Here is an 8371-nt window from a genome sequence, read left to right as displayed (position 1 = left end):
CTGTGTGCTTCATATTTTCAACATTGCAAACTGAACATCAATTTTCATGGGGCTGTCAAGTCTTATGACAAATTTGAAAAGTTTTGTTTTAGCCAATTGTACCTTTTCTTTCGGTTTTTACAACAATAGTTTGATCTTGGCCAATTTTAAAATAAAAGCTGGAAGAGATAAAGATCTGAATTTATTCGACGGTTTCCGTCAGCAACATGTCCTGGTCTGACTCTGTCCTTAGAGAAGCAGTTTTCAAAGTTGGGCTCGCTCCAACAGAACACACTGAGCTTCAAAGTGACTTCGGCACTTTCCGCTCTTAAGCATGTTCGGCTCTTTCCGCCAGCACCCATTGCCTGCTATAACCAGGAGCTTGTCCGCCGCAAGTTCCAGTCTCCCTGTCGCTCATTTGCAGTTGTCAAGTCTCTTGCTCCAAAATGTGTGAGAGAGAAACAAATAGTTACACGGGGAAGGAAGTCATTCCTCTGCAGCACTTTGCATAGTCTGCAAGAAACTGCGACCTCCACACTCAGCGTCAGGACGCAGAGGTAGTTTTTAAACTTTATGTTTGCTTCCCCTGCCACCCCCCTAACTCTGGGTTGAAGTGTTTTTCCTGGTCTTTGGAGTGCAGTAGTTGTGTATTTCTCTCAATAGCAGGAAGTCTCTGGTACCTGCTGGATTAAACTCATGTAATAACTGCTGGTTTACAATAGGTGGGGCAGTGAACACTGAACATTCAAATTTATGTTTGCTCAATTTAATTGCAGTATTTCTGTAGACAGGGGTGTAATAAATTGCATTCACTCTTTCGCTATTCCGTGTTAGCTGTCAGAACTATTTTCATTTAATTTTCCAAACATAGGGAGTTGGTCAGGGCAGGTGGAAGAAAAGAGATGTTGGGTATATGCTTATCTCTCTGTATCACCTCAATGACTGAAATGAAATTTTTGAAAGAGTCAACTGTTTTCTGTGGTTTTTTAAAAAACCTTTTCTCCTCATATCGTTCTAATAAAACATTTATCTTTTGAGTAAAATGTGCACTGTTAATGGGATTGTTGACAGCTCCAGAAACTACACTGTTGGAACGTGGGACTGAGGAACTGGTTTAGGCCATTTGGCAGAGACTCTATAATATTATGGTTGGGCAGTAGTTGTGGTGTAGTGATGGGGACCTTACCTCCAGGCTAGAAGCTCTGGGTTCAACTCTGACGTTTGGACGCGGGGCCAAGGAAGATGAGTGCAACCCAAGCAGGTTGTTTGCAGGGGATTTGTGCGTTGCTCATGTCCCTATCTTTGGGCCAGGCATCCCAACTGCCCAGATGCCATTACACATTTGAACAGACTGATTTGAAACAAAAGATTACATCTTGGCTGATCTGGTTGGTGTGTCGCCTCCACTTTCCTGTCTGGATCCTCCTCACGGCTCCTTCTTGTGTTTAAAAAAAAAACTAGCCTGAATAGGTTAAAAATGTGTCTAAGCACAAGAAACGTTAACCCACCAAAGCGTCCCTCTGACAAGAGTCACCTTTCCAGGTGGAAATGTGGGATTTGAAATACAGGCCAGTTCAGCCATGATGGTGGAGCAAGCTTGAGGGGACAAATGGCTGACTTCTGCTCTTCCTTCATTTGTGTGTATGGAAAGGGAACTTCCCATTGATGTAGGAGGTGCCATAATTGAGAAGGAAATTCCCTACATACTCAGATGTTTTTAAAATACTGAAGATCAGCATTTACTAGAAAATTATATTCAGTGTTGAAGTAAAGGCTAATGCATTTAGCTTATTCTTCTCTCCTTCTCTACCTTCCTGAGGGTTTTTACTTTATAAGACTCAAGTGGCAGTCACCTACCCAAATCATTGCCAAGGTGATTATTATTGTGAGAAACAAAAGCTCACTCACTTGAATAATTTCAGTCCGAGACCAAAAATCTGAAACAGTGTCGTTTATTTGTACACTTGCAAGTGGGTGCCATGTCTAATGCCAGGTAAGGCAATGACAAATGCACACCAAATCCAACAAACTCTCGAAATTTATACAGTTTGAATTCCCATATGTTTTCCTTATTCCATTGTTTGCCCCCATCCTCCGCGTACGTCATTCATTTCCTTAAGACTGATCCCACAACTTCTGTTTATCCCGCCTTGTCAGTGACAAATGTCTATCTCTGCCTCCCATAAAGTTGTTTGACGTCATCCCATCCTTTGCTTACCATTATCTGCTCCCTCCATCTGCGCTGCCCCTCACAGCATCTTATCACTAAGCCCTTTTAATTGGGGTTTGTTCCTGTGTCTCTGTACAAGTGGGAAACAGATGTTTATAAAGGCCTCTTTTCACAGCATTTTATCTAGTGCCTGTATTTCTACCATTGTTCTGTAATCACGTCTCATGCTAACATACCATTTTGTAACGGATTATATATTTCCTCATTCTTGCTAAGTTAGCTCTCGTCCGAAACAATCCCAAACTAATGTGAATTCATTTACTCGGTATCAGAACTTATAATTGCAGAAATAACATTAATTCACCTATATCCCACATTATTAACAAGTAAATGTTGTCAATAAATTTGACCATGGGACTTCCAAGTTCAACCTATCCACATCTGGCACCATACATTCCTGTTTTCAGGAAGAACTGAGGATTGTCAGCTCTGGAAACTTCCCCATTTCCTAACTGAAAGGTTATCAAGGATTTTCAAACGATCTCTGGTGTAGTCAATTCAATTAATACTTCTCTTAATCCTGTTTGGAGTAGTTACTCACTCTATAATTCTCATAGTATCCCTACAGTGTGGAAACAGGCCCTCCAAACAGTAATCCAGCCAGACTGATTCCTCTGACCCTATTATCCTAGGGATCCCTGAACACTATGGGCAGTTTAGCATAGTCAATTCATCTAATCTGCACATCTTTCGATTGCGGGAGGAAACCAGAGCACCCGGAGGGGATACGCACAGACACGGGGAAAATGTGCAAACTTCACTCAGACAGTCGCCTGAGACTGGAATTGAATGTGGGTCCCGAGCAGCAGTGCTAACCACTGAGCCACTGTACCGCCCCAATTCGCTAAAGCATTTTTGGAAAATAAAAACTTTAGGATTACCTAAATGAAAGATCAAAGCCAGTTGTCCGGGAGAGCATGATGAACTTTGAAAAGAGTAGGGAGGAAGATGAAGTAAATTGAGAAGTGGCGAAAAGAATATGACATTGGGGCCAAATGACCGGAAGGGAGTAGCAAACAGTTTGACAACTACCTCAAGGCACATTGTGAAGGAAAACCTGTAAAACCTGGGAATGGTGATACTTCAAACTGGACTTTCATTTTAAAGTTTGAAGACTAGATTGGACCAGTACCATCACGTTCAAATGCTACTGCTTCTTTTCCCTTCTGAAGGAATACGGTTAACATATAAGTAGCTAATGGGAAACAGTCAGAATAAATATGTCATTTTCAGGTTGGCAAACTAATCCGTGGGGTGTGGCAGACCAGTGTTGGGGCACCGACAATTTACAATCTGGATTTCTGACTTGATCGAAGGGGCAGAGTGTATTGGAGCCAAAGTCACTGATAACACAAAGGAAATCAAGTTGTGAAGACAATGCAGAGTCTGCAAAGGGATAGAGCTAGGTTAAACAAATGGGCAAACGTTTGTCAGATGGTATCTTCTTTGGCGGGAATAGAGAAGCAGAATATTATTCGAATGAGGAGAGACTGCAGAATGTTGAAGTTCAGAGAGATCTGGGTGTTTTTCTTTAAGGAATACTAAAGTCAATACAGGGAGAGCAATTTATTGTTTAGAAAAATGAGGACTTTATTTGCATTAAAATGGGATGGAGTAAAGGTAGGGAATTCTTGCTAAAGTTGAGGGGGCATTGGTGAGGCCGCACGGAGTATAGTTTTGGTCTTTTTGTTGAAGGAGGGAGGTACTTCTATTGGAGAGGTTTCATTTAGTCGACTCCTAGAATGAAGCAGTTGTTTTCAGAGTTATAGGTAATCAGGTGGGGTTTGGTCATTAAAATTTAGATGAATGAGGTTGATCTTATTGAAACATGTTGGATTCTGAGGGTGCTTGACAGGATAGACAGTTCCCCAAATGAGGGAATTTATAAAAAGGGCACAGTTTCAGAGGGGAGGCAAAGGCCTAATTGTATTATCACTAGACTGTTAATCCAAACAGGCAAAAGCGAGGACTGCAGATGCTGGAAATCAGGTGTCTAGATTAGAGAGGTGCTGGAAAAGCACAGCAGGTCAGGCAGCATCTGAGGAGCAGGAAAATCGACGTTTCGGGCAAAGGCCTTCATCAGGACTGAAGGCAGGGAGCCTCCAGGGTGGAGAGATAAAAGGGAGGGGGTGAGGGTGGGGAGAAGGTAGCACAGAGTACAATAGGTGGATGGGGGTGGGGATGAATCTATTCATCCAAAAACTCAGAGAATATTTAGGGACCCAGAAGATGGAATTTGATTTCAATAAGAGTCTGGAATTAAAAGTCTAATAGTTACCAAGAATCCATTGTCAATTGTTGGAAAAACCCATCACTAACATCCTTTAGGGAAGGAAATCTGCAATCCTTATGTGGTCTAGTCTACCTGTGACTCCAGACACACAACAATGTGCTTGAATTTTAACTGCCTTCTGGACAACTAGATTTGGGCAATAAATGCTGGCTGAGCCAGAGATGTCCACGTCCTGTGAACAAACAATTTTTAAAAAATTCTATTTACTAAGATGAGGAGTGTTTTCTCTCAGCAGATAGTTTAATCTTTGGAATTCCCTTGCCATGTGATACGTAGAGGGTGAGCCATTTGAACTGCATGAGATGTATGATATATACGTAAGTCAAGGTTTATGTGAGCAGGTAGGAAGGTGTAACAAAAGCACAAATCACTGGAGAGACTCAGTAGGTTTGGCAGCATCTGTGGAGAGAAAGCAGAGTCAGCCTTCCAGGTCCAGTGACCCTTCTTCAGAATACCTAATAGGTTAGGCTACATTCAGATTAGCTGCGATCATTTTGAGGCAGGCTTGAGGGCTGCAATGATGACTACTCCTGTTTCTTATGTGATAATGTTTACCAAGATACCAGGGCATGGAGAAAATAGTTATGACTGAAAAGACATGCTTTGCATTTTATTTGAAGCAAATAATTGTAACTGCAAAATCTCAAGTTAAAATATTAAGCACCAATAAACCATCTGATAAGAATAAGCAAAGGCAAGGCATGTTTCTCAATTATGTTTGAAGCATTTGTACTGATTTTAATCAACCTGCTCTGAATGTGTAATTGTAAAGTCACTGTCGTACCAGAAGACAATCGGGCTGCTCTCATGTTAGAGAGACAGCTGGTGGTCGTTTAACCTGAGGGTCATCATGCCACAGGTGAGGGGATAGGTTGAGAAAGGGGGATCTTCATGGTAATCTCAGTCAGTGAGAGAATTGAACTTGCGCTGTTGGCTCTATTCTGCATCACAAACCAGCCATCCAGCCAACTGCACTAACCGCCCACCAGCTGATATCAGACAGGAGGTGATAACTCCTGAACCCTTGGTTTAGCGAGGGGAAAATTAAAAAGCTTCCCACTCTGCTATCCAGTGAATCCCTCCCTGTCCCTTTCAGATAGTGCCCTCATTTGACAGTGCAAGGTAGTTTCTCAGAGATGCATTTGATAAGCAGGCTGGCAGTTAAGCTTGTTAAAAAGTCAGCTGTCTGTGATTTTGAGGTCTTCCTTCAAGTTATACTCTGGATCTCTCAATGTATGGAATCTCAGAAGCTTGGTGGCTGTAAAGAGGCAAACATTACCATTATAGGTATGCGGTGACTGGGGATGGAAGCCAGAAAGTACTGCTGCCTTTCAATTCAGAGAGGCTGGAATATGTTGGCCAGAGGAGTGATAGGTTGTAGACGCTGCAAAGGAGATGCATGGAGAGACTCAGTAGGTCTGGCAGTATCTGTGGGGAGAAAGCAGGGTCAGCATTCCAGGTCCAGAGGCTGTTGCTTGGAAGAATCGCTCAAATAATTTCAATTAGCAATAGGTCACACGCACCAAATTGTTGACTCCTCCAATGAGGAGAAGACTGGAGGCAGAGTACTCCAATGTGCAGAGGAATTGGTGAAGGGTCATATGGGTGAAGAGGGTGTAGAGGGTTCATATTTGCAGAAGGGGCCACTGCCAGCTAAAAGGCACAGCTCCGTAGAGAAGTCAGAGCATCAGTTGCCAGGGAAATTGCAACTGCCCAGCGAGATGGTGTCAGATCTGTGTGCAATGCTGGAGGACAATCTGAGGTGACTGAGATAGGGTGGCCAATGGGGTGGCTACAATGGTGAGGGTCACAAACTGTCAGGGTCATTTCAGTGATCCCGTGGAGCCAGTAGCAGAATCTCACATTTAGGGACCTATTTCTGCAACATGTTTATCATGGGTGACTTGTACTAGTGAGTGGAGCAACACATCCATTTTCTGTTTGCCCTATATAGGAAGAATGTTATTAAACGGGAAAGTGTGCAGAAAAGCTTTACAAGTATGTTATTGAGACTGGTGGGTTTGAGTTATAAGGAGAGGCTGGATAGGCTGGGGCTTTTTCTCACTGGAGTGTCAGAGGCTGAGGGGTGACCTTTTATCACAGGTTTATAAAATCATGAGGGGCTTGGACAAGGTGAATAGCCAAGGTCATTTTGCCAGGGTAGGACAGTCCAAATGTAGGGCCAAGGTTAAAGATGAGTGGTGAAAAATGTAGAATGGACCTAAGGGGCAACTTTTCACGCGGAGGGTGGAGCATGTATTGAATGAGCTGGGTATATTAGATTAGATTACATTAGATTATATTAGATTACATTACAGTGTGGAAACAGGCCCTTCAGCCCAACAAGTCCACACCGCCCCGCCGAAGCGCAACCCACCCATACCCCTACATTTACCCCTTACCTAACACTACGGGAAATTTAGCATGGCCAATTTACCTAACCTACACATCTTTGGACTGTGGGAGGAAACCGGAGCACCTGGAGGAAACCCACGCAGACACGGGGAGAACGTGCAAACTCCACACAGTCAGTCGCCTGAGTCGGGAAATGAACCCGGGTCTCAGGCGCTGTGAGGCAGCAGTACTAACCACTGTGCCACCGTGCCGCCCTCGAATTGCAATTACAATATTTGAAAGACATTTAGATAGGTGCATGAACAGGCAAGATTTAGAGGGATATGGGCCAAATGCAGGCAAATGACTCTAATTCAGTTTGGGAAACCTGATCGCCATGGTTGAATTGGACCGATGGGTCTGTTTCTGTGCTGAATGACACTGTGACCCTATGGATCAGGCCAGGAGGGCTGCAAAAACACTAGGACTTATGACCATTGCTGGATTTTCTGAGTTTCAGGGGGTATTTGGCTCTATGTAAATGGCCTAGGAGAAAGTGAGGAATGAGATGCTGGAAATCAGAGTCGAGAGTATGGCGCTGGAAAAGCACAGGAGGTCAGGCAGCATCCGAGGAGCAGGAGAATCGACATTTTGGGCATAAGCCCTAAATGAAACATTGATTCCCCTGCTCCTCGGATGCTGCCTGACCTGCTGTGCTTTCTCAGTGGCACACTCTCAACTGTATGTAAATGGCCATCAAGGCAGCCACAGAGCAGAGGTAAGCCAATATCAACAGGAAGGGGTTTTCATTTATTGAGCATACAATTGATATACTCCAAAAGGCTGCGAAATGACCTTGTGCAAGGTCCCCTGGAAGTTGCCATGTATTAATCATCCTATGGTAATCTCTGATACTTTCGATTTACAGGTCTGAGCACCTTTATGGATGGGTACTTGATGTCTAGGGCTATACGCTGAAGACATGGCTTCCTACCCTTAAGTGGAATCCTAACACAGAGGCAGAGGGCACCTGGGGCAAAGGGCAACTACTGAACAGGTCATAGCCCTTCTGAAAATGAGGCTCAGAGGATGGGGTAATCTAGAGAGCACTACATTGTTAATATCTAGTTTCTGGTTACTATATTTTATTATAGATTTTTAATTTTATGAATTAAAGTTTAACAGCAGAAAACGGGATAAATGCAATTGAAACATATTGAAATCTAGTGTACTTGAAAGGTGGAGGTCATGTTGGTCAGAGATTAACAGCAAGGAAAGTGAGGTAATTAAATTGCTGGGTTTTAGTGATTGCCAGTACACCGAAAGCAAATGATATTTCAGAAGGTTATGCATGTTTGTTCAATAGAATCAGAATAAATGAGGTAAAATTACAAAAAATGCAGATGAATACCTTCGCAGGAGATGGGATTTAAAGGTAAATTACATTAGAAGTATTTGGTAATCCCTGAAAGTCAGGTTAAGGATCCTGTAGTAGGCTACATAGTCATGGGGATGGACAGAGTTCAAAAAACACT

The 8371-nt window shown here is 43.1% G+C and overlaps 1 protein-coding gene across 6 annotated transcripts in view; it reads left to right on the top strand.

The window, feature by feature from the left end:
• The first annotated feature begins 391 nt into the window (after nucleotides 1-391).
• Nucleotides 392-8371, top strand: part of LOC122562032 (myocardin-like) — a 672873-nt gene continuing 664893 nt past the window's right edge. For all 6 annotated transcript variants that reach the window (XM_088000477.1, XM_088000479.1, XM_088000474.1 and 3 more), the window contains exon 1: nucleotides 392-536. The gene's annotated coding sequence lies outside the window, so the exon portion shown is untranslated. The remainder of the gene's footprint in view (nucleotides 537-8371) is intronic.

This window comes from Chiloscyllium plagiosum, unplaced genomic scaffold (assembly GCF_037043375.1).
Source record: "Chiloscyllium plagiosum isolate Xiang-an unplaced genomic scaffold, Cpla_swu_hap1 HiC_scaffold_25, whole genome shotgun sequence".
NCBI lineage: Eukaryota > Metazoa > Chordata > Chondrichthyes > Orectolobiformes > Hemiscylliidae > Chiloscyllium > Chiloscyllium plagiosum.
The sequence above is the reverse complement of the archived record's forward strand: the minus strand, read 5'-3'. Positions and strand labels throughout refer to the sequence as shown.